Here is a 27,416-nt window from a genome sequence, read left to right as displayed (position 1 = left end):
GCAAAAGGATAAGATGTGAGAGAATACAACAATCAAGTGTGACAATGGAAAAGTGTGTATGGAACCGGAGGAAATAGCGGAGGTACTTAATGAATACTTTGCTTCAGTATTCACTATGGAAAAGGATCTTGGCGATCGTTGGGATGACTTGCAGTGGACTGAAAATCTTGAGAATGTAGATATTAAGAAAGAGGATTAGCTGGAGCTTTTGGAAAACATCAAGTTGGATAAGTCACCGGGACTGGACGGGATGTACCCCAGGCTACTGTGGGAAGCGAGGGGGGAGTTTGCTGAGCCTCTGACAGTGACCTTTGCATCATCAATGAGGACGGGAGAGGTTACGGAGGATTGGAGGGTTGCGGATGTTGTTCCCTTATTCAAGAAAGGGAGTAGGGATAGCCCAGGAAATTATAGGCCAGTGAGTCTTACTTCGGTAGTTGGTAAGTTGATGGAGAAGATCCTGAGAGGCAGGATTTATGAATATTTGGAGAGGCATAATGTGATTAGGAATAGTCAGCGTGGCTTTGTCAAAGGCAGGTCATGCCTTACGAGCCTGATTGAATTTCTTGAGGATGTGACTAAGAAGGTAGAACCGTACATGTAGTGTCTAGAGATTTTAGCAAGGCATTTGATAAGGTACCCCATGCAAGGCTTATTGAGAAAGTAAGGAGACATGGGATCCAAGGAGGCATTGCTTTGTGGATCCAGAACTAGCTTGCAAACTGAAGGCAAAGAATGGTTGTAGATGGGTCATATTCTGCATGGAGGCTGGTGACCAGTGGTGTGCCTCAGGGATCTGTTCTGGGACCCCTACTCTTTGTGATTTTTATAAATGACCTGGATGAGGAAGTGGAGGGATCGATTAGTAAATTTGCTGCTGACACAAAGGTTGGGTGTGTTGTGGATAGTGTGGAGGGCTGTCAGAGGTTACAATGTGACATTGATAAGATGTAAAACTGGGCTGAGAAGTGACAGATGGAGTTTAACCCAGATAAGTGTGAGGTGATTCATTTTGGTAGGTCAAATATGATGGCAGAATATAGTATTAATGGTAAGTGTGGAGGCTCAGAGGGATCTTGGGGTCCGAGTCCATAAGACACTCAAAGCTGCTGCGCAGGTTGACTCTGTGGTTAAGAAGGCATATGGTGCATTGGCCTTCATCAATCGTGGGATTGAGTTTAAGAACCGAGAGGTAATGTTGCAGCTATATAGGACGCTGGTCAGACCCCACTTGGAGTACTGTGCTTAGTTCTAGTCGCCTCACTATAGGAAGGATGTGGAAACCATAGAAAAGGTGCAGAGGAGATTTGCAAGGATGTTGCCTGGACTGGGGAGCATGCTTTATGAGAATAGGTTGGGTGAACTCGGCCTTTTCTCCTTGAGCGACGGAGGATGAGAAGTGACTTGATACAGGTGTACAAGATAATGAGAGGCATTGATAGTGTGGATAGTCAGAGGCTTTTCCCCAGGACTGAAATGGCTAGCACGAGAAGGCATAGTTTTAAGGTGCTTGGAAGTAGGTACAGAGGAGATGTCAGGGGTAAGTTTTTTATGCAGAGAGTGGTGAGTGTGTTGAATGGGCTGCCGGCGACAGTGGTGGTGGCGGAAGCGATAGGGTCTTTTAAGAGACTCCTGGATGGCTACATGGAGCTTAGAAAAATAGAGGGCTATGGGTAAAGCCTAGGTAGTTCTAAGGCAGGGACATGTTCGGCACAGCTTTGTGGGCCGAAGGGCTTGTATTGTGCTGTATGTTTTCTATGTGTCTATGTTTCCAGTACAGAGTAAATTTACAAGAACCTGACTTATAGGGAAAAGGTTGAATCCTTTAGGACTTTATTCCATAGAGTGTAGGAGAATGAGGGGGATTTGTAGAGGTATACAAATTATGAGGCATTTAGATAGGGTAAATGAAAACTGACTCCTTCTATTGAGATTGGGTGAGATTGGAACTAGTGGTCATGGGTTAAGTGAAAAAGGTTAAATGTTTAAGGGGAACATGAGGGGGAACTTCTTTGAACAGAGGGTGGTGAGCGTGTGGAATTTGCTTCCAGTGGAAGTGGTGGATGTCAGTTCGATTTCAATATTTAAGAGAAATTTGGATAGGTATATGGAAGGGAGGGGTATGGAGGGCTATGAACCACGTGCAAGTCAACAGGACAAAACAGAATAACAGTTTGACATGGACTAATTGGGCCAAAGAGCCTGTTTCTTTGAAAGGGAGAATATAACTACAGCTGTGAAGATCCCTGGTGCACCCAGTGAGTTTGTGATCTCTGTCTCAGAGGCCGATGTCAGACTGTCTTTAAAGGGGGTGAACCCTTGTAAGGCGGAAGGCTGTGACGGAGTACCTGGTAAGGCTCTGAAAGCATGTGTCAACCCACTGGCAGGAGTATTCAGGGACATTTTCAACCTCTCACTGCTACGGTCAGAAGTTCCCACCTGCTTCAAAAAGGCAACAATTGTACCAGTATCTAAGAAGAGTAGTGTAAGCTGCCTTAATGACTAACGCCAAATAGTGCTCACATCTACAGTGATGAAATGCTTTGAGAGGTTGGTCATGACTAGACTGAACTCCTGCGTCAGCAAGAACCTGAATCCACTGCGATTTGCCTATTGTCACAGTTGGTCTACAGCAGACACAATCACAGTAACTCCTTATACGGCCTTAGATCACCTGAACAATACAAACACCTATGTCAGGATATTGTTTGTTGAACATAGTTCAGTGTTTAACACCATCATTTCCACAGTCCTGATTAATAAGTTAAAGAAACTGAACCTCTGTACCTCTCTCTGCAATTGGATCCTTGACTTCCTAACCGTAAGACCACAATCTGTGCTGATTGACAATAATATCTCCTCCTCGCTGATGATCAACACTGACGCATCACAGGGGTGTGTGCTTAGCCCACTGCTCTACTCTCTATAGCCATGAATGTGTGGCTAGGTATAGCTCAAATGTCATCTGTAAATTTGCTGATAATACAAACATTATTGTGTGTTGGCACGTGGTCAAGTGGTTAAGGCGTTCGTCTAGTGATTTGAAGGTCGCTAGTTCGAGCCTTGGCTGAGGCAGCGTGTGTGTCCTTGAGCAAGGCACCTAATCACACATTGCTCTGCGACGACACCGGTGCCAGGCTGTATGGGTCCTAACGCCCTTCCCTTGGACAACATTGGTGGCGTGGAGAGGGGAGACTTGCAGCATGGGCAACTGCTGGTCTTCCATACAACCTTGCCCAGGCCTACGCCCTGGAAACCTTCCAAGGCACAAATCCATGGTCTCATGAGACTAACAGATGCCTACAAACATTATTGGTAAAATCTCAGATAGAGATGAGAGGGCTTACAGGAGCAAGATATACCAGCTGGTCAAGTCGTGTCACAGCACTGATCTGCACTTAAAGTCAGTAAGACGAAAGAACTGATTGTGGACTTCAGGAAGGGTAAGATGAGGGAACACGAGCCAATTCTCATAGAGGAATCAGAAGTGGAGAGAGAGAGCAATTTCAAGTTCCTGGGTGTCAAAATCTCTGAGCACCTAACCTAGTCCCAACATGTCAATGCAACTATAAAGAAGGCAAGACAGCAGCTATATTTGAAGAGATTTGGTTTGCAACCTAAAACAATCGAAAACTTCTATAGATGTACCGTGGAGAGCATTTTGACAGGCTGCATTACTGTCTGGTATGGTGATGGGGAGACTACTGTACAGGGTCGAAAGAAGCTACAGAAAGTTGTAAAATTAGTCAGCTCCATCTTGGGTACCAGACTCCGTAGTAGAACATAGGACATAGAATATAGAAATCTACAGCACATTACAGGCCCTTTGGCTCACAATGTTGTGCAACCTACTCTAGAAACTGCCTAGAGTTTCTCAAGCGTATAGCCCTCTGTTTTTCTAAGTTCCATGTACCTATCCAAGAGGCTCTGAAATGACTCAATTGTATCCGCCTCCACCACCATCGCTGGCGGTGTATTCCATGAACCTATCACTCTCTGTGTGAAAAACTCACCCCTGACATCCCCTCGGTACCTATTTCCAAGCACCTTAAAACGATGCCCCCTCATGTTAGAGATTTCAGCCCTGAGAAAAAGCCTCTGATTATCTACACGATCAAGGCCTCTCATCATCTTATACACCTCTGTCAGGTCACCTCTCATCCTCTGTCACTCCAAGAAGAAAGTCTAAATTCACTCAACCTATTCTTGTAAGTTACACCCTCTAATCCAGGCAACATCCTTACAAATCTCCTCTGCAGTCTCTGTATAGTATTGAACCCGCAAGCACTATCTCACTTTTTTATTATTTCTGTTTTGTACTATTGTCAATCTAACTACTTAATACATCTATATACTGTAATAGATTTACTTATTTTTTTTCCTTTCTATATTATCATGTATTGCAACTGACTGTTGCTGCTAAGTTAACAGATTTCACAACACATGCCGGTGGTTATAAACCTGATTCGGATTCTGATTCTGTGCTGTCTTGTTCCATGACTCTATGATGCCTGACTAGCTGAGTTCCTCCAGCACTGTGTGCTGCACCAGATCTCTAGCACTTGCAGTCTCCTGTGTTCTGCATTCAGGGAGATTTATCATCACTGACGGAAACAATATGAAATTTGTTGTTTTGCAGCAGCAGTACGGTGGAAAGGCATAAAATTACAATAAATTATACAAATAAATAACTAGTCAAAACAAGGTCATGTTCGTGGGTTCATGGACCATTCAGATATCCGATGGCAGAGGGAAGAAGCTGTTCCTAGTGCATTTCACCTAAATGTCAGATCTAGATCTGAATCTAAAATGTTAATAGAACATAGAACATAGAACAGTACAGAACAGGCCCTTCGGCCCACAATGTTGTGCCGACCCTCAAACCCTGCCTCTCATATAGCCCCCCACCTTAAATTTCTCCATATACCTGTCTAGTAGCCTCTTAAACTTTACGAGTGTATCTGCCTCCACCTCTGACTCAGGCAGTGCATTCCACGTGCCAACCACTCTCTGAATAAAAAATCTTCCTCTACTATCCCCCTTGAACTTCCCACCCCTTACCTTAAAGCCATGTCCTCTTGTATTGAGCAGTGGTGCCCTGGGGAAGAGGCGCTGGCTATCCACTCTATCTATTCCTCTTATTATCTTGTACACCTCTATCATGTCTCCTCTCATCCTCCTTCTCTCCAAAGAGTAAAGCCCTACCTCCCTTAATCTCTGATCATAATGCATACTCTCTAAACCAGGCAACATCCTGGTAAATCTCCTCTGTACCCTTTCAAATGTCTTCCACATCCTTCCTATAGTGAGACGACCAGAACTGGACACAGTACTCCAAGTGTGGCCTAACCAGAGTTTCATAGAGCTGCACCAGTTAAGTTTGGGTCTTTGGGCTTCTTCACGACAAATACTGCCTTCTTGAAGCACCGCCTCTTGAAAATAGTCTGGATGGCGGGAGGATTGTGCATGTGATGGAGCTGACTGAGTCTACAGCCCTGTTTACCAGGGTTTGTTGGCACGGATTAGGAAAGGAGTGTTGAGGGTGAAATTCTTCCCACTCAGGAATGAAACCATGGAATCTGCATTCAGTGGCCACTTTCTTTGGAAACTTCTGAGCCTAAAAAATGGCCATTAAGTGTATGTTCATGGTCTTCTGCTGCTGTGGCCCATCTACTTCAAGGTTTTTTGTGTTGTGTGTTTAAGGATGCTCTTCTGCAAACCAGTGTTGTAACACATTCAGGTTACCGTTCAGCTTCTTGTTAGCGTGAACCAGACTGGCCATTCTCCTCTGACCTCTCTCATTAACAAGATGTTTTCACCCACAGTTCCGTCACTCATTGGATGTTTTTTTTGTTTCTCGCCCCATTCTCTGTAAACCGTAAGGACTGTTGTGTGTGGAAATTGAAATACTCAAACCACCCCATCTGACATCAACAATCATTCCACAATCAAAGTCACTTCGATCACATTTCTTCCCCATTCTGGTGTTTGGTCTGAACAACAACTGAACCTCTTGACCATGTCTGCATGCTTTTATACATTGAGTTGCTGCAATTTGATTGGCTGATTAGATATTTGCATTAACGAGCAGGTGTAAAAAATGTACCTAATAAGGTGGCCACGGAGTGTATGTAATAAATTTTAGATTCCACGCTGTATATACAAGAGATTCTGAAGCACGGTGGTGTAGCAGTTAGCACATTGTCTTAACATTGCTAGCGATCAGCAGTCAGGGTTTAGTTCCGGTGTTGTCTGTAAGGAGTTTATACATTCCCCTTGTGACTACATGGGTTTCCTTGCACATTCCAAAGATGGATGGTTATGACTGGTAAATTGTGTGTCTGTTATGTTCGCTCTGGAAGCTCGGCGACATTTGCGGGCTGCTCCCACTCCATCCTGACTGATTTGATTTGACGCAAATGGCACATTTTACTGTACCTGTGACAAATAAAGTTAATTTATTTAAAAGATGTTGGAAATCATGGACAGTACATACAAAGTGCTGGAGGAACTCAGCAGGTCAGGTAGCATCTATATGGACAGTCGACGTTTTGGGCTGAGGCCCTCAATCAGGGCCTCGCCATAGATGATGCCTGACCTGCTGGGTTCCTGAGCATTTTGAGTGTGTTCTTAACTGTTCAGCGCAATGTCTTGCTCTGAAAGACTTGGTCCTTTGCAGTACTGTTTTCTATGATACACATCAGCCGTGTCTTCCAGTGTCCTGTTCTCAGTATTACTTTTATTTGCAATTTGTCTTCTTTTGCACATTGGTTATCTGTCAACACAAGAGATTCTATAGATGCTGGAAATCCAGAGCAACAGACACAAAATACTGGAGGAACTTAGCAGCATCTATGAAGAGGAATAAACTGTGGATGTTTCTGGCCAAGACCCTTCATCAGGCTGGAACAGCGTTCAGTAATTGGTGGGCACCTCATTTCAAATGTTGAAAAATGTCTTTACACACTGGTAGGTTATCAAAGCTGTGGAAATGTTACAGCAGAGATTAACCATTCTCTCTCTCTCTCCCTCTCTCTCTCTCTCTCTCCCTCTCTCTCTCTCTCTCTCTCTCTCTCTCTCTCTATTTCTATCTCTCTTTCTCTTTCCACTTTGAGGCAAATCCAATCAACCAGCATTCTGAATGATTGAAGATAGGCAGAGCCAAAGTGAACTTTCCATTGCTACCACCAGAGTTACCCTGATTCCAGTCCCTTCAGGCACAGATCCCCACTGGGAAAGGAGATTAACAAATTTACCTTTCCACCCCTAGGATTTAACCTGCTTTGTATAACAGAGCAAAAAGGCAATTGTGTCCAAATTTCTCACACCCCTCCCCCTTTCTCTCTTTTTTCCTCTCCCCATTCTGATTCTTGCTTTCACCCCTTCTCCTCATCTGCCCATCACCTCCCTCTGCTTCCCCTCCCTCTGCCCTATCTCCTCTCCTATCAGATACCTCCTTCTTTAGCTCTCCACCTCTTCCACCTATCACCTCCCTGCTTCTTACTTCATGCCCTTCTCCCCCCCAACTACCTACAGTCCCGCTCAGCTGTCTCACCTACCTCCTGCCAGCATGGTCTCCTATTCCTATCCCCCTTCTTACTCCAGCTTTTGCCCTTTACTTTTCCAGTCTTGATGAGGAGTTTCAGCCCCAAGCCACCTTCTAGAACAGGAGTTCCCAAACTGGGGTCCATGGACCCCTCAGCTAACGGTACGTGTCCATGGCATAAAGCAGGTTGGGAACCCCTGTTCTGGAACATCGAACAAACAGCAGAGGAGCAGTCTCTTCAGCCCACGACGTTGTGTCGAACCAAATAAGTTAATGATGAAATGGGGACAACTAAACTAACCCATTCTGTCCACACAATGTCCATATCCTTCCATTCTCCTCACATCCATGTGCAAGTCTTAACATCTCTTGAATGTCTCTCACACATCTGCATCTACTGTACCACCACCCCATGCAGAGCATTCTAGGACCCCCACTCTCTGTGTAAGAAACTTGCCCCTCACATCTTCTTTGAAATTGCTCCCTCTCACCTGAAATGCATGCCCTCTGGTATTCAAGATTCCAATCCTGGGAAAAAGAGGCTGTCTGTCCACTCAACTATGCCTTTCATAATCCTATAAACCTCTGTCTTGTGGCAATTTGTCCCATATACTGACCACCTGTGGGTAAAATAATTACACGTCAAGCTTCTTATTAAATCTCTCCCCTCTCATTTTAGCTATGCATCTATCTCTTCGTTCCCTAACCCTGATGGCATTATCCTTATCTATGCCTCTTATGATTTTGTACATCTCCATATCATCCAAAGCTCCAATGGATAAAGTCTTCGCCTGTTCAGCTTCTCTCTACATCTTGGTCATGGCCCCCAGGAAACGCCCTCTTCCAGTTACTACCATTAGAGAGGAGGCACAACTTCTTTCGCTCCGAATTCAGGTTTCTGAACACACAATGACCCCATGAACACTACCTCACTAACTTTCTGCTCTCTTTGTGTATTACTTATTTAATTATATATACACTGCGCAAAAGATTTAAGTATGTATATATAGCTAGGCTGCCTAAGACTTTTGCACAGTACTATATAGATATAGAAAGATAGAAACATAGTATATGCAACACACACAAAAAATGCTGGTGAATGCAGCAGGCCAGGCAGCATCTCTAGGAAGAGGTATAGCCAACGTTTCGGGCCGAGACCCTTCATCAGCACTAACTGAAGGAAGAGATAGTAAGAGATTTGAAAGTGGGAGGGGGAGGGGGAGATCTGAAATGATAGGAGAAGACAGGAGGGGGGAGGGATGGAGCTAAGAGCTGGAAAGTTGATTGGCAAAAGGGATACGAGGCTGGAGAAAGGAGAGAATCATGGGACGGGAGGCCTAGGGTGGAAGAAAGGGGGAGGGGGAAGCCCAGAGGATGGGCAAGGAGTATAGTGAGAGGAACAGAGGAAGGAAAAAAAAAAATTAATAATAAATAAATAAATAAATAACAGATAGGGTACAAAGTGGAGGTGGGGCATTCACTGAAGTTAGAGAAGTCAATGTTTATGACATCAGGTTGGAGGCTACCCAGACGGAATATAAGGTGTTGTTCCTCCAACCTGAGTGTGGCTTCATCTTTACAGTAGAGGAGGCCGTGGATAGACATGTCAGAATGGGAATGGGACGTGGAATTAAAATGTGTGGTCACTGGGAGATCCTGCTTTCTCTGGCAGACAGAGCGTAGGTGTTCAGCGAAATGGTCTCCCAGCCTGCGTCGGGTCTCGCCAATATATAGAAGGCCACACTGGGAGCACCGGACGCAGTATATCACCCCAGCCAACTCACAGGTGAAGTGTCGCCTCACCTGGAAGGACTGTCTGGGGCCCTGAATGGTGGTAAGGGAGGAAGTGTAAGGGCATGTGTAGCACTTGTTCCGCTGACAAGGGTAAGTGCCAGGAGGGAGATCAGTGGGAAGGGATGGGAGGGACGAATGGACAAGGGAGTCATATAGGGAGCGATCCATGCGGAAAGCAGGGAGGGTGGGGGAGGGAAAGATGGGCTTAGTGGTGGGATCCCGTTGGAGGTGACGGAAGTTACGGAGAATTATACGTTGGACCCGGACACTAGTGGGGTAGTAGGTGAGGACAAGGGGAATCCTATTCCTAGTGGGGTGACGGGAGGATGGAGTGAGAGCAGATGTGTGTGAAATGGGAGAAATTATTAAGAGTAAGGACTAATTCCACTAGACGGAGTAGAGTGGTGGTACAGGGGAACTGGTTACATCGAGAATTTGGTCGATGATAATTTCTCCTTTGGCTCCCCCCACTTCCTCCAAACTAAGGGTGTAGCTATGGGCACCTGTACGGGTCCCAGCTATGCCTGCCTTTTTGTTGGCTTTGTGGAACAATCCATGTTCCAAGCCTATACTGGTATCTGCCCCCCACTTTTCCTTCGCTACACTGACGACTGCATTGGCGCTGCTTCCTGCACACATGCAGAACTCGTTGACTTCATTTACTTTGCCTCCAACTTTCACCCTGCCATCAAATTTACCTGGTCCATTTCCGACACCTCCCTCCCCTTTCTTGATCTTTCTGTCTCTGTCTCTGGAGACGGCTTATCTACTGATGTCCACTATAAGCGTACAGACTCTCACAGCTCCCTGGACTATTCCTCTTTCCACCATGTCTCTTGCAAAAAATGCCATCCCCTTCTCGCAATTCCTCCGTCTCCGCCACATCTGCTCTCAGGATGAGGCTTTTCATTCCAGGACGAAGGAGATGTCCTCCTTTTTTAGAGAAAGGGGCTTCCCTTCCTCCACCATCAACTCTGCTCTGAAACGCATCTCCCCCATTTCACGCACATCGGCTCTCACTCCATCCTCCCGTCACCCCACTAGGAATAGAGTTCCCCTTGTCCTCACCTACCACCCCACCAGCCTCTGGGCCCAACATATAATTCTCCGTAACTTCCGCCACCTCCAACAGGATCCCACCACTAATTACATCTTTCTCTCCCCTGTCTCTCTGCTTTCCACAGGGATCGCTTCCTACGCGACTCCCTTGTCCATTCGTCCCCCACATCCCTTCCCACCGATCTCCCTCCCGGCACTTAACCTTGTAAGCGGAACAAGTGCCCTTACATATGCCCTTACACTTCCTCCCTTACCACCATTCAAGGCCCCAGACAGTTCTTCCAGGTGAGGCGATACTTCACCTGTGAGTCAGCTGGGGTGATATACTGCGTCCGATGCTCCTGATGTGGCCTATATATATTGGCGAGACCCGACGCAGACTGGGAGACCGCTTTGCCGAACATCTACGCTCTGTCCGCCAGAGAAAGCAGGATCTCCCAGTGGCCACACATTTTAATTCCATGTCCCATTCCCATTCTGATATGTCTATCCACGGCCTTCTCTACTGTCAAGATGAAGTCACACTCAGGTTGGAGGAACACCTTATATTCTGTCTGGGTAGCCTCCAACCTGATGGCATGAACATTGACTTCTTTATCTTCCGTTAGTGCCTCACCTTCCCTTCGTGCCCCATCCATTATTTATTTATTTATTTATTTATTTTTCTTTCTCTCTCTCTATTTTCTCCCTCTGTCCCTCTCACTATACTCCTTGCCCATCCTCTGGGCTTTCCCCCCTCCCTCTTTTCCTTCTCCCTAGGTCTCCTGTCCCATGATCCTCTCATCCCTTTTGCCAATCAACCGTCCAGCTCTTGGCTCCATCCCTCCCCCTCCTGTCTTCTCCTATCATTTTGGATCTCCCCCTCCCCGTCCCACTTTCAAATCTCTTACTATCTCTTCTTTCAGTTAGTCCTGATGAAGGGCCTCGGCCCGAAACATCGACTGTACCTCTTTTTAGAGATGCTGCCTGGCCTGCTGCGTTCACCAGCATTTTTTTGTGTGTGTTGCTTGAAATTCCAGCATCTGCACATTTCCTCGTGTTTGCGAACACAGTATATGCGCGCGTTTCTGTTTACTGTATTTGTGTGTGTGTGCGTATATATACATATATATATAGTATATTTATGTACTTTATGTATTGCACTATAATGCAGTAACAAAACAACAAATTTCTCAACATACGCCAGTTATTTTAATCTGATTCTGCTTATTTAAGCCCCTACAAGCCTTGGTGTGCATGGATCTAAAAACATTCATTAATTTTGTTAGATTAAAGAGTATGCTTGTGGTCCACTTTTGTCTCCTCCACCCACTTGTTTAGACAACCAACCCTTGGGTGTAATGAACAAGCTGGGACCAAACTGCGGTGTGAGTGGTGCACTGCTGTCAGAAGCCACGGAGTGCACCCATTAGAGCCTTGGTATTGCATTCCACCCACTCATTCAGCTCTGCATCTACAACCAGCCCAAAGCAACAAACAAATAAATCCCCACCAGCTGAGAACAAAAAGAAATCTCTGGCGTTATGGTTCGAGGAGCGGGCTGAATCTCCCGAGCACTCTGTCGGAAAGAGGAGAACGCCAGCCTTCTGCTGTGGCTGTTAGACAATAAGACCATAAGACATAAGAGCAGAAAAAGGCCATTCAGCCCATCGAGTCTGCTCCGCCATTCCATCATGGCTGATCCTCGATCCCACTCAACCCCAAACACTCGCCTTCTCGCCATATCCTTTGATGCCCCAATCGATCAGGAAACGATCAACTTCTGCCTTAAATATACACACGGACTTGGTCTCCACCGCACTCTGTGGCAGAGGGTACTACAGATTTACTATTCTCTAGCTAAAAAAATTCCTCCTTACCTCTCTTCTAAAAGATCATCCCTCAATTATGAGGCTGTGCCCTCTAGTTCTGTACACCCCCACCATAAAAAACATCCTCTCCACCTCCACCCTATCTAGTCCTTACAACATTCAGTAGGTTTAAATGAGATCCCCCCACATTCTTCTAAATTCCAATGAGCACAGGCCCAAAGCTGTCAAATGCTCCTCATAAGTTAACTCCTTCATTCCCCGAATCATCCTCATGAACTTCCTCTGGTCCCTCTCCATTAACAACACATTCTCTCTGAGATATAGGGCCCAAAACTGTTGACAATACTCAGTAGGCCTGACTAGTCTCTTATGAATGTTCAGCATTATTTCCTTGCTTTTATATTCTATTCCCCATGAAATAAATGCCAACATGGTATTTGCCTTCTTTATCACAGGCTCAACTTGTAAATTAACCTTCTGAGAGTCTTGCATGAGGATTCCTGAGTCCCACAGCCCCTCTTAAGTTTGAACCTTCTCCTCATTTAGATAATAGTCTGTGGGCTGAAGGGCCTGTATTGTGCTGTAGGTTTTCTACGTTTCTATGTCTGCACTATTGTTCCTTTTATCAAAATGTATTATCATACATTTTGCAACACTGTATTCCATCTGCCACTTTTTTTTGCCCATTCTTCCAATTTGACCAAGTTCTGCTATAATCACGTTGCTTCCTCAACACTACCAGCCCCTCCACCTATCTTCATTTCATTCCCAAACTTTGCCTCAAAGCCATCAATTCCATTTTCTTAATCATTGACAAACAATGTGAAAAGCAGTGGTCCCAATACTGACTCCTGAGGAACACCACGAGTCACTGGCAGCCAACCAGAAAAGGCCCCTTTTATTCCTACTAGCTTCCTCCTGCCTGTCAGCCATTTCTCTATCCATGCCAGTATTTTTCCTGTAATGCCACAGGATTTTATCTTGTTAAACAGCCTCATGTGTGGCATCTTATTAAATGTCTTCTGAAAATCAAAGTAAATGACATCCACTGCCTCTCCTTTGTCCACCTTGCTTGTTACTTCCTCAAAAAAAAGATTTGTAAGGCAAAATTTCCCTTGACAGAAACCATGCTGACTTTGACTTATTTTAGCATTCGTCTCCAAGTACCTCAAAACGTCATCCTTAATGATAGACTCCAAAACTTTTCCAACCACTGACGTTAGGTTGGCTAGCCTATAATTTTCCTTCATTTGCCTTCCTCCTTTCTTAGGGAGTGGAGTGACATTTGCAATCCTTTGGGACCATGCCAGAAAACAAATGATTCTTGAAAGAACATGACCAATGCATCTGTGATCTCTTCAGCAACCTCTCTCAGGACTCTGGGATGTAGTCCATCTGGTCCAGGTGACTTATCCACCTTAAGACCTTTGAGTTTGCCTTGAACTTTTTCCTTTGTAATAGCAATGTCACTCATTCCTGCTCCCTGACACTCACGGACCTCTGGCACACTGCTAGCATCTTCCACAGTGAAGACAGATGCACAGTACCCATTAAGTTCATCTGCCATTTCTTTGCCCCCCATTACTACCTCCCCAGCATCATTTTCTAGTTATCAATATCAACACTCACTCTTTACATAACTGAAAAAGTTTTTGGTATCCTGTTTTATATTATTAGTTAGTCTGCCCTCATATTTAATCTCTTCCCTTCTTACAGGTTTTTAATTGCCTTCTGTTGGATTTTAAAAGCTTCCTAATCATAACTTCCCGGTCACTTTTGCTACCTTATATGCCCTTTCTTTGACTTTTATGCAATCCTTAACTTCCCTCAGCAGCCATGGTTGCCTACTCCTGTCATCTGAGAACTCCTTCCTCTGTGGGACATATCTATCCTGTGTTTTGTGAACTAATCCCAGAAACTTCAGCCACCTTTGCTCTGTCATTATCCCCAGTAGAATTCTTTTCCAATCCACCCAGACAAACTCTTCTCTTGTGCCTGTATAATTCCCTTTACTCCCTTTATATAGATACATGTGAGTTGTGCTTCTCCTTCTCAAATTGCAGTATGAATTCAATCATATTATGATCACATTGTCTCCTCAGGGTTCCTTTACATTAAGCTCGCAAATAAGATCTGGGTTATTACGCAACACCCAATGTAAGATAGCCTTTCCCCGAATAGGCTCAAACACAAGCTGTTCTAAAAAGCCATCTCATAGGCATTCAACAAATTCCCTCTCTTGTGATTCAACACCAACCTAATTTTCCCCATCCCCTTGCATGTTGAAGTCCCCCATTACAATTATGTCATTACCCTTGTTACATGTCTTTTCCAGCTCCCTTTGCAATCTCAACCCTACATCTTGTCAACTATTTGGAGGCTGTAATTGATTTCCATAATGTTTTTTTTACCTTTGCAATTTCTTAACTCCACCCACAAAAATTCAACATTCTCTAATCCAATGTCACATCTTTCGAAAGATGTAATTCTATCTCTTACCAACAGAGCCACATCACCGTCTGTGCCTTCTTGCCAGTCCTTTCTATACAAAGTATATCCTTTGATGTTAAGCTCCCAACTATGGCCTTCTTTCAGCCACGACTCAGTGACGCCCACAATGTTATACCGACCAATCTCTAATCGCGCCACGAATCTGTCCACCTTATTCAGAGTGCTATGCACAATTTAATACAGCACCTTCAATCCTGAATCTTCGCCCTTTTGAATTTTGCCTCTGTGGTACAATTTCACTCTTTGCTCTGTCTGCATTTGTACCCAATCATTGGCTTGTCCTTCCTTACATTCATGTTACACTCATCATCTACTTGTAAACCTGCTGGCTCATCCTCAGCTCTATCATACTGGTTTCCATCCCCCTGCCATATTAGTTTCAACAGATTGTTAGTGAACGTCCACCAAGTATGGAAATTTGATTTGGGGAGAAATGTTTTTTTAAATTCAGGATGAGTAAATCTGGGGTTTATTTCTCATTTGAAGCTTGGGACGACGCAGATCTGGTCGTTTGGAATTCTGAGTTCAATTCTAACACCATCTGTGAGGAGTTTGTGTGGTCTCCCTTTGACAGTGTGAGTTTCCTTTGGGTGCTCTGGTTTCTCCCACAGTCCAAAGACATACTGTTTAGAAAGTTAGTTGGTCATTGTAAATTGCCCTGTGATTAGACTGGGGTTAAATAGGTGGGTTGCTGGGCAACGTGGCTTGTTGGGCTGGAAGAGCTTGTTCTATGCTGTATCTCTAAATAAGTAAAGACGATGGTGGTGAACAGCTTAAATAAACTGATGCAGTCCATATGAAAGGGATGTTTCCACAAAACATTAACACAAGTGATTCTGCAGATGCTGGACATTCAGAGTAACACACACAAAATGCTGAAGGAGCTCAAAAGGTCAGGCAGCATCTATGGACAGGAATAAACTGCTGACATTTTGGGCTGAGATCTTTCATCAGAACAGGAAAGGAAGGAGGAAGAAGCCATTATTATATTTAATTTTGCTGTTTTTTTGTGTTTTTTTTCTTTTTGTACTTGCACTTTTGTTGTCCTTTGTATATTGGTTGTTTGTTCATCCTGTTGTCTGCGGTTTTTCACTGATTCTATTGTTTCTTTGTAATTACTGCGAATGCCCACAAGAAAATGAATCTTTGGATAGTATAGGGTAACATGTGGCCAAGAGGTTAAGGCATTGGACTAGCGACCTGAAGGTTGTGAGTTCGAGCCCCAGCCGAGACAACGTGTTGTGTCCTTGAGCAAGGCACTTAATCACACATTGCTCTGCGACGACACTGGTGCCAAGCTGTATGGGTCCTAATGCCCTTCCCTTGGACAACATCGGTGTCGTGGAGAGGGGAGACTTGCAGCATGGGCAACTGCTGGTCTTCCATACAACCTTGCCCAGGCCTGCACCCTGGAGAGTGAAGACTTTCCAGGCACAGATCCACGGTCTCGCAAGACTAACGGATGCCTTTATTTTATGGGGTAACATTTGTATTTTGATAATAAATTTACTTTGAATGTTGAATAAGAAGTGGGTTGAGGTGGAGAGGTATAAGCTGGCACAAGATAGGTGAGATGAGGTGAGGGGAAAGCTGAGTGGGGGAGGGGGGATGAAATAAGAAGGTGGGAGAGGAGAGGTGGAATAGATAAAGGGCTGCATAAGGAGGTGTCTAATAGGAGAGGACAGTGGAATTCCTGTGATCCTTCCAGAAACCATGGAAATATACAGAAGACAGGCAGTAGTGATGGCTTCCTCCTCATTGCTAAGTTTTCTGGTTTTTCTGTCAGCCCTCTTAAGAGCCCAAGTGATTTCTTTCACTTTGTAGTCATTCTGTAGGAATGTTGTGCATAATTGTTTCATTTCCTTGTGGAGACTCTTCGGGTCCGAAATGGTTAATCAAAGTTGAAAATCCTGAAGTTTAGAGGATTCTCTGTGAATGTGGAGCAGCGTATATCAGCCAGATGGGATGCACAGTGGAAACTTGCATCAAGGAGAAGAGGATGTGTATCTGCTTCGGTTATGAGGAGAAATAGGCAGTAGTGGAATATTGTGCTCACAATGGCCATAGGATCCACTTCGACGGCATAAAACTACTGTGCCTTTGGAACTGCCTGGTGAAGGAAGACATTGAAAGAAAACTAGAGAAAAAGGATTTTAACAAAGACAGAGATCTCGCTCTAGGTAAGAACTAGAATTCCATTGTAAGCAAGGTGAGAGAGCAGAATCCTGATTGGATGAGGACTAACCATTCAGGAAGGATGGATGACAGGGGCATAAATACCACCAGAGAAGACGTGCCTAGGCATCAGCCGTGATGAATATGGCAGAGTCTGTCATCAAAACATTTGTTAAAATTGATACCTCTACCCTGCTAGAAGCCTGAGAAGATTTTATTAAGGGTATTCATTGTCTCACAATCTGATGGAAGAAACTGTTACCCAGTCTGGCAGTCCTAGTCCTGATGCTCCAGTATCTCCTTCCTGACAGTAGTGGGTCAAGGATATTGTGGGATTGGTGGTAAGGATCTTCAACAATGCATCAGTCCCTTCATCTACAATGCTCCTGGTAAATGTGACAGATACGGAGGAGGTCATCCTCTTGGTGGTTTTTACAATCCTCCATAGGGTCTTGCAGTCTGATGCCTTGCAGCTTCTATACCACACAATGATGCAGACCCACGGGACAGTCTCAATGCTGCTCCTGTAGAAAGTTGTTAGAATGGGGGCGGGGATCAGCTCTTTTGTCTTTCTATGTTAAGACTCAAACTGCTGTCAAAGAGTTGAGTAAATTAAATATCCACTCAATATACTTTGTTCAGCTTCTTGCTGTAAGTGAGAACCGGTCTTCAATTCTTAATGTAAATGGAAAGCAATAATCAGTCTAAAGTTAAAAGGAAAGCTTTGCAAACAGACAACACTGTCTATAGAACACAGATAGCTGGCCCACAGCACAGGGCTGGCTGCTCAAGAGATGTGATGTAAAACAATGGGGTTATGTTAATTGGCTTGTATCAAACCAGAGAAAACTGTGAAGTTATTTAGTTCAAGGAAGCCTGCAAACCAGATGAGTACTATCACTTAGCACAACAAATAGATGATCTAATAATCAGTCCTGACGAAGGGTCTTGGCCTGAAACGTTGACTGTACCTCTTCCTAGAGATGCTGCCTGGCCTGCTGCATTCACCAGCAACTTTGATGTGTGTTGATGATCTAATAATAGTTGGAAGATTTTTGTACTGAGAGAGTCAGCTTCACAGCATTAATTGTGGCTATCTGGGCATGCTGTCTCGAGAAGCTTTTCAACCGTTTGTGTGAAAATGTATCTGAAAAAAAATCACATACATGGGAACTCACCAAGTAGTGAAACTGTATAAATGCAAGACAGCAGTTAGGCTTGTTAAAAATGATCAAGGGATAGTAAGAAGAATGACAGAAAGACAGGGGGAACTAGAATCTGCTCCATTGCCTTTGATTTCTGCAATGGATAACTCGTTTGTCTGTGACTTATTGGTATACCTTTTCAGCTTACAAGAATTGTACCTGTGTTTTCAAAGTCCTTTGTATTTTCGAAAACATTTGTGATTCGGAAATCTTTTATAAGATAGACATCTTCCGTGAATTTTAAATATGTTTTAAGAATTTTATCTAAATTTAAATGTGTATCACTAAAAATAGAGGAACTGTGTTTAAATACTTTGTCAGTGGAAGTACCTCCTCCTTGGTAGGGAGAGGGGATTGGCAGTTAAACCCGATGTGGAGGATAAACAGGGATATCTATCTTTTGAAATGTTGGTGGCTACAGTATAGCCTCTCTTTAGTGAGGGTACCTGTAGCTATTTACATCAGAAATGGTTTAAGATCTTCATATGAGTTCAGAACTTCATGGACACCAAACCCAACACCACCAGAATACCATCCAGATAGATTATGCAAGATGCAAGTACAGTACACCTTACTTAATGCCCTTTATGCCATTAGCATTTTGGGCAGCAATGAAAGTTCCCATAACAGTTTACTTTGACCAGGGTTGATAACCCTGAGTTGAACCCCCAAACCTGGAGGACCAGTGGACCAGTCTTAGTCTGGCCTCTACCTTTTGACCTGTCCGACAAGGGCGACCCCACCAAGAGCCAAAGTATTAAGCCCTGACTCCAGCCAACAGAACTCTTCGACTTATTGAAGCGTGCAGACCTCCAAACCTTGACAATGTTATGGTCCCTTTGGAGGACATAAGTACATTGAGGAACTAAAAAGAAAAAAATAAACAAAATGCATGAGTGACCTTGTTATTCCTCAACCCTGAGATTAATTTTCTTGAGAGCATTCACAGTAAATACAAAGAAACACACAGAATCAATAAAAACTACACACAATAACAGAGTAACAACCATTATGCAAAAGACAACAAACTGCAAATACAAAAATGAACAAAAAAAATCAAAATAATAATAATTAATAAGTAAGTGATAAGCAATGGGCCAAATAGCCTATTTCTACTGTTATATTTTATGGTCTTATAGTCTTAATTATTGAGAACATGAGATGAAAAGTCCTAGAAAGTGAGCCCATAGGTTGTGGGAACAGTCAGTGATGGGGTGAGTGAAGCTGAGTGAAGCTATCCCCTCTGGTTCAAGAGCCTGTTGACTGAAGGGTAATAACTGTTCCTGAACAGCTTTCCACATTGGTAATACACACTGCCTTTCAGTCTGGGGAGACATATATAAACCTGAACCTGACAGCAGTTTGTGGGATTATTTTTCTGAATATTCACTGAAACTGGCTAACCTTGCTCAGAAAAATCAGCAGCACCGGTGAACTGTGGACATAACTACAGTCCCTGATATACTGGCTGCCTTTTGAAAGCCCCTGTCTTATTCAAATACTATTCTAATGCAAAAATCTGTCACTTTCACCATGGGCTTTGATATTTTCCATCGCCTGACATAAATAAGACATTAGATTGAAAGAGATATCTGATGAATGTTTCAGTAAATGTAAATAAAGCCTTTTAATGGATGCTTCAGTTAAAGCACAACTCTGGAGTAATCATTAGAATTGTATTAAATTCATGAATTTCTTATGAATTTATTTTAAAGTCTAAATTTTTCATGCAGCTGTTAAATGTATGCTTTGAATATGTTTCATTGCAAGGAAAATATTTTTCGAGGTCATTAAAATTTGAATTCAATATTGTTCAGTTTACACTTCAAATGTAACTGATTAGGATGAATTATGCGTGTTGCAACCTTCATCAACATGCTTACTTCGAACATGTAGCAAGGAACATTAAACTTTTAATATCATAACATAGCCAGCTATCCTGCACAAGGCTATTTTCCACACTTTCTCCAGGAATCAAAAGACTTTGCATTTCTTTGGTCAAAATCTCATAAAGAGGTTACAGATTAGCTTCACATGAACACTGAAACACCGAGACATCAGAATCAGGTTGAATATCACCAGCATGTGTTGTGAAATTTGTTAATTTAGTGGCAGCAGTACAATGCAATACATGATAAATATAGAAAGAAAACTGAGAATTACAGTGAGTTTCTCTCTATATATACATAATTGAATGAATAATGCAAAGAAATTTAAAACAAGTAGTGAGGTAGTGTTCATGGGTTCAATGTTCATTTAGAAATCGGATAGCAGAGGGGAAGAAGTTGTTCCCAATATGTTGAGTGAGTGCCTTTAGGCTTCTGTGTCTCTTTCCAGGTGCTAGCGGTGAGAAGAGGGCATGTCCTGGGTGATGAGGATCCTTCACTGCCAAGAAAGCCCACCAGTGCCTTTACTTCCTGAGAAAACTAAAGAAATTTGGCCTGTCCCCTAAAACCCTCACTAATTTTTATAGATGCTCCATAGAAAGCATCCTTCTAGGGTGCATCACAACCTGGTATGGAAGTTGTCCTGTCCAAAGCCGAAAGAAGCTGCAGAAGATCGTGAACACGGCGCAGCACATCACACAAACCAATCTTCCATCCTTGGACTCACTTTACACCGCACGCTGTCGGAGCAGTGCTGCCAGGATAATCAAGGACACGACCCACCCAGCCAACACACTTTTCGTCCCTCTTCCCTCCGGGAGAAGGCTCAGGAGCTTGAAGACTCATACGGCCAGATTTGGGAACAGCTTCTTTCCAACTGTGATAAGACTGCTGAACCGATCTTGACACAGATCTGGGCTATACCCTTCAAATATCCGGACCCGCCTCTCGGTTTTTTTGCACTGCCTTACTTTCCATTTTTCTATTTTCTATTTATGATTTATAATTTAAATTTTAATATTTACTAATTTTTACTATTTTAATATTTTTAATATTTAATATTTGTAATCTAGGGAGCGGGAAGCGCAGAATCAAATATCACTGTGATGACTCTATATTCTAGTATCAATTGTTTGGTGACAATAAAGTATACAGTAAAGTATAAGTATAAAGTATGATGGACACAGCCTTTTTGAACCACCTCTTCTGGAAGACATCTTGGAAACTATGAAGGCTAGTATCCATGATGGAGCTGACTTAGTTTACAAATCATTGCAGATTATTTCGATCCTGTGCGGCGTACCCTCCTCATACCAGACGGAGATGCAGCCAGTTAGAATGCTCTCCATGGTACATCTGTAGAAATTTGCGAGTGTTTTTGGTGACAGTCCAAATCTCCTCAAACTACTAATGAAATACAACTGCTGTCTTGCCTTCTTTATAACTTCCTCAATATGTTGGGACCAGGTTAGGTCCTCAGAGATATTGACACCCAGGAACTTGAAATTGAAATTGCACATACAATGCAATGTGTCCTTTGCAATGGACCAATGGATGATTTTGCTGGAAAATTATCAGCGAACCAGCTCTTTGAATTTGTAGTTATGTGTGCAGATTCTTATCACAGTTACCCCTTCTTCTAAAGCAGATCCTAGGGTGAGATGGTCACATAGTGGTTAGCACGCTTTACAGTACAGGCAGCCCAGCTGCCTGTAGGAAGTTTCTATGTTCTCCCTGTGATTGCACGCTTTCACCCCAGATGCTCCAGTTTCCTCCCACAGTCCAAAGATGTACCAGTTCGTCATTGCAAATTGCCCCATGATCAGGCTAGGATTGCTGGTTGGTACAGCTGTAAGGGCCAGAGGGTCCTGTTCCATGCTGTATCTCAATAAATAAACAAATGTTCTAGGAGCAGCCTGCAAGTGGTGCCAACGTAGCATGCCGTCAACTTACTGACATCTGCGACCTGTAAGTCCTTGGAACATGGGAGGAAACTAGAGCACCTGGAAGAAACACAACCTGTCATGGGAATAACAAGCACACTCTTTAAACAGAGTGCCAAGAATTGAACCCCAGTCGCTGGCGTTGTTGAGCATTACGCTAACTGCTATGCCTCTGTGCTGACCAAAGAGCAAAGCAACAAATCCTTGTAATGTAGACAAAGTTTTCCACAGAATTTCTCCTCACCACCAACCTCACACTCAATATTTTAATTATAAATCGAAAATATCATCCACAACCATCAGAAGTCTTAATATCCAGGACATAGTCTCTTCTCACTGCCACCATCAAAAAGGAGATACAGGAGCCTCAGAACCTGCACCACCAGATTCAGGAACCGTTATTACCCCTCAACCATCAGGCTTTTGAACCAAAGGGATAACATCACTCAACTTCACTGACCCCATCACAGAACCATCCTCACAACCTATGGACTCACTTTCAAGGTCTCTTCATCCTCATGCTCTCAATATTTATTGCTCTTTGTTTCTTTTTTACTTTTTGCACTCGCACAGTTTGTTATCTTTTGCACATTGGTTGTTTGTCTGTCTTGTTATGTGATGATACTATAGTGTTTCCTTATGTAGTATTTACTGTGAATGCTCGCAAGAGAATTTATCTCAGGCTAGAATAAGGTGATAAATATGGAGTTTGATAATAAATTTACTTTGAACTTTGAACTCTTCCCTTCACTACCAAGCTTCACAGCCTGACTATCTCTGTTGTGAACTGAGACAGATATGTTTGGGCCTAGTGTGAGGATAGAGAAAGATTAACTCTGACCTCTCCAGTTCATCACAGTTCCAGATTTTTTTTTCTGATTGTCAAGATTGTAAAAGTTAATTCTAAACTATTTCCCGATGAATCTAGGAACGGAACCTTGCTATGGCCTTGTCATAACTAACAACCCATTTCATCAGTGGTAAATATAACGCAATGAGAGAACCATCAATAGGGGTTCGATTCCTATTGCTGTCTATAAGCAATTTGTATATTCTCCCCATCAACTCTTCTTGCCACATTCCAAAGACGTAGGAGTTAAGGTTTTTAAGCTGTAGGCATGCTATGTTGGCGCAGAGGCGTGCTGACACTTGCTGAGTGGTCCCAGCACATCCTTGGACTGTGTTGGTTGTTGAGGCAAATGTTACATTTCACTGTATGTTTTGATGTTTCGATGTACGTTAATTACCCTCATACAGACACTCGCAACTTGCAGCATCATCCTGGATTCACCTGCATCTGCATCCAGGTGTCCAGGTGACAGGTACTGCACCTGTCCAGGTGATAACAGGTACTGCAGCTGTTGGACCAATCACTTGTGTGTGTGTGTGTGTGTGTGTGTGCGCACGCGCGCGCGTGCGTGCTAAGCCCATCACTGCTGACAGCAGCTCGCCAGCGTCCTCTGTCCTGGGTCAGTCTTTCAAGTTGTCCCCCAGGTGTAGCCCATCTTCGAAGACCCTTCATTTGTCAGGGACGAGATCTTTGAAGCTTCTGTTGGTGTTTCTGTAGCTCTGAGTTTTTACGGGCTGGGTTTGCTACCACATGCCCAGCCCTCCTCCTTTTGCAGCTGGGCTTGGGACCATCCATGGTGGAGATACTGCCTCATCTGCCCTGTTGGGATTTCTTTAGCCAGAGAGGGTGTTGAATTTGTGGAATTTATTTCCACAGATGGCTGTGGAGGCCAAGTCATTGGGTATATTTAAATTGGAGATTGATGGTTTTTTAATTAGTCAGGGCATCAATGGTTACAGGGAGAAGGCAGGAGAATGGGGTTGAGAGGGATAGTAAATCAACCATGATGAAATGGTGGAGCAGGTTCAATGGACTGAATAGCCCAATTCTGCTCTGTCTCTACCAAAGGAGGTGTAAACTAGCCTCTGCTAGCCTGCAGGTCACCCATGGGTAAGGTGTAGCATCTGCATCGTTGGTCAGGGTCATGTGATGAGCAGGTGGTGGATGGTCGTATGAACAGCTGGTGAATGTCACAAGTCCTGGTTATGTGACCACTGACACCAGGCAGATAGTCTTGGAAGAGTATTGATAATGGCTGGGATCTCCCATCTTGTAACAATACTGCCCAGAAGAAGGTAATGGCAAACCACTCCTGTAGAAAAATTTGGCAAGAGCAATCATGGTCATGGACCACGACCACCTACATCATACGACAGAGCACATTATGAAAATGATGATAATGTCTTATAGTCTTATGCTTATCTATCTTGCCTCAAAAGAAGAGAGAGAGCATACTCAATGCCAGTGACACACAGGAAGACAAACATCAAAAGCTGCTGGAAGATCATCGCCTGATCGAAAAATGCTTGCTCTGCTGGAAATCTGTTGGTCTGCCAGCATACCGAGATGTCTGTGGAGGTTTTTTGTCGACTGCCTCATTCCAGGCTGCAGGAGTACATGCTGAGTAAGGAATTGAAGCGTGATGCAGCCACCACAAGGGCTCAGTGGGGAAGGACCAACATATACCAAATATCCAGACCTGCACCTCAGTTTTGTTTTGCACTACCTTACTTTTCATTTTTCTATTTTCTATTTATGATTTATAATTTGAATTTTTAATATTTACTATTGGTTTGTAATCCAGGGAGCGGGAAGCGCAGAATCAAATATCGCTGTGATGATTGTACGTTCTAGTATCAATTGTTTGGCGACAATAAAGTATGAAGTATGCTGTGGAGCTTTTTTTAGATAGATACAGCAAGTTAACAGGCCCGTCCGACCCAACTCGACTGCACCCCCCACTGATACCCAGATAAACAATTAACCTACTAACCCGTACATCTTTTGAAAGTGTAAGGAAACTGGAGCACCCGGAGGAAACCCACACTGTAATGGAGAGAACGTACAAACTCCTCACTGACAGCAGTGTGAATTGAACCTGGTCGCTGGAGCTACAATAGCATTACGCCAACTGCCACGCTCCCATGCCCCCCCCCCCCGCCGGTAGCTCTTCCATTACTGGAGAAGAAGTGGCTGGGTTGGGTGAGGAGATTGCTCAATCTTTGTGGTAGTGTACCACCCCAGGGGGATGGGGGCACATGAGTTGCAACAACCCAAGGAATGTGAGAGAACACAACTGAAAGCAGTGGCTGTGGGTGCAAGAATACCAGGTTTATTCTTGCAAATTTTTTTTATTATGAATAAAGTTTATTTTGTTAAAAACTTATGCCTTGCTGCCCGAAACTTGTTGGTTTTCCACACAGCGAGATGTCCATAAGGAAAATTATTTATCACTGAGATGCAGCAAGGAACAGGCCAGTCGTGCCATACAGAAACTCCCAATTAACCCTGCCCTAATCACAGGACAACTTTCAATGACCAATTAACCTACTAACCCGTACATCTTTGGACTGTGGGAGGAAACCGGAGAACCCAGAGAAGACCTATGCATTCCATGGGGAGAACCTACAGACTACTTACAGATGATGTTGGAACTGATCTCAGAACTCCAACACTCTGGGCTGCAATAGCGTCACACTAACTGCAAAGAGAGCGTGGTGCCCCAGTGCTCTCGATTGGCACAGTCCGGTCTGCAGGTGTACATGCACTGAAACTCGGTACACCCAAAGCAAAGGCTATGTGAGGAAGAACGACAGTCTACACTTCCTCCACCTCTGATTTTTGAGGATCAGAGGAAACGCCTCATACAACAGAAGTGTTTTTCACCCCAGGGAAACCTCTGTATTGTTGCTATATACAGTATACAAAAATATTTCTAACACCACTATGCACAGAACTATTTCCCGCTGAGTGCTCCATAGCAATACAAAAACCACAAACAATCAAACAACAAAATGCAAACTATGCCAGATGGAAAATAAGTCCAGGACCAGTCTATTGCCTCAGGGTGTCTGACCCTCCACGGGAGGAGCTGCAAGTTCGATGGCCACAGGCAGGAACGACCTCCCGTGCCGCCAAGTGTTGTATCTCGGTGGAATATGGCCGAAGTCCAACAGTAAAAAGTTCAATATCCAGTCTGCAAACACGTTCCTCAATCGTAATATGACCCGGATTGCACCATCTGTTGCTAACCAGAACAGTAAGCACCCAACTCCTTTACGTTTACCGCTGTCAGTGCAGTTCCGGTCAGCCCGAACGGCCTGGAAGCCGTGCATGGAGAAGTTTTGGTCGGGTACGTCCTCGTGCAGCCCTGTTCCAGTGAAACACATAACACTGCTCTCCCGAAATGTTCTCTGACGCCTGGCTAGCACCGTGAACTCGTCCATTTTATTACCCACCGAACTCCTCTTCTCCATAAGTCTCTGTTATCTCGAGCCGGTCCTCTTTCCTCGACTTTGTGATCCCCCTCTGCATCCTCTGTGTGTTTTCCTCCAGATTTCAGCAGGGGTGTCCGCCGCTCTGCTCGCTAAACCGGCCGGCATAAGTGCAAGCAGCTGGTCCCTGGAATGAACAATGTGACCATGCTTCTGTCCCGTGTGTCGGGATGTAACTATTTCCAGCGCTAAAAACCCAAATAAAACTCTCTCTACCAGCATGTTAGAGAGGGTGCAGCTTCGACGTGTGATCAAACAGTCCTCATATATTAACCCCTTCATTCCTGGAATCATTCTCATTTCCTCCCTCATCATATGGTTTGGTAGGTTAGTTGGCCCATGTAAATTCTTCCTCATGTGTGGGAGGTAGAATCTGGAGTGAATGAGGGGACCGTAGGACAAATATTTTTTTGGGCACATGGGTAGTGTAGCAGTTAATATGATGTTATTGTAGCTTGGAACATTGGAGTTTGGAGTTCAATTCCAATGTTATAGACCATAAGATATAGGAGCAGAATTTTGCCTTTTGGCCCATCAGGTCTGCTCCACCATTCCATCATGGTCTGCCTTCTCACCGTAACCTTCATGCCCTGACTAATTAAGAGTCTATCAATCTCTGCCTTATAAAGTCTGTACATCCTCCCCGTGGAGTGCATGAGCTTCCTCCGGGAGCTCTGGTTTCCTCCTACAGTCCAAAGAACCAATTCGTAGGAAGAGTGGTCATTGAAGATTGTCCTGTGATTGGGCTAGGATTAATTTGGGCATTTCTGGTGCAGCTCAAAGGGCCGAAATGGCCTGCTCCGCTCTGTATCACTAAATAAAATAAATAGATAATTAGCAACGCCTAATGTGTAGACCAACCAACAAAAAGTATACAAAAAAATTTGTTCTGATGAAGGGTCTTGGCCCAGAACATCATCCGTTTATTCTCCTCCATTGATGCTGCCTGACCTGCTGAATTCCTTCAGTATTTTGTGTGTGTTACTCAAGATTTCCAACATCTGCAGAATCTCTGGAGGTTACCATAGAACCACAGAACCATAGAAACTACAGCACAGAAACAGGCCTTTTGGCCCTTCTTGGCTGTGCCGAACCATTTTCTGCCTAGTTCCACTGACCTGCACATGGACCATATCCCTCCA

This window comes from Mobula birostris, chromosome 12 (genome assembly GCF_030028105.1).
Source record: "Mobula birostris isolate sMobBir1 chromosome 12, sMobBir1.hap1, whole genome shotgun sequence".
Classification (NCBI taxonomy): Eukaryota; Metazoa; Chordata; class Chondrichthyes; order Myliobatiformes; family Myliobatidae; genus Mobula; species Mobula birostris.
Note: the sequence above shows the minus strand (reverse complement) of the source record.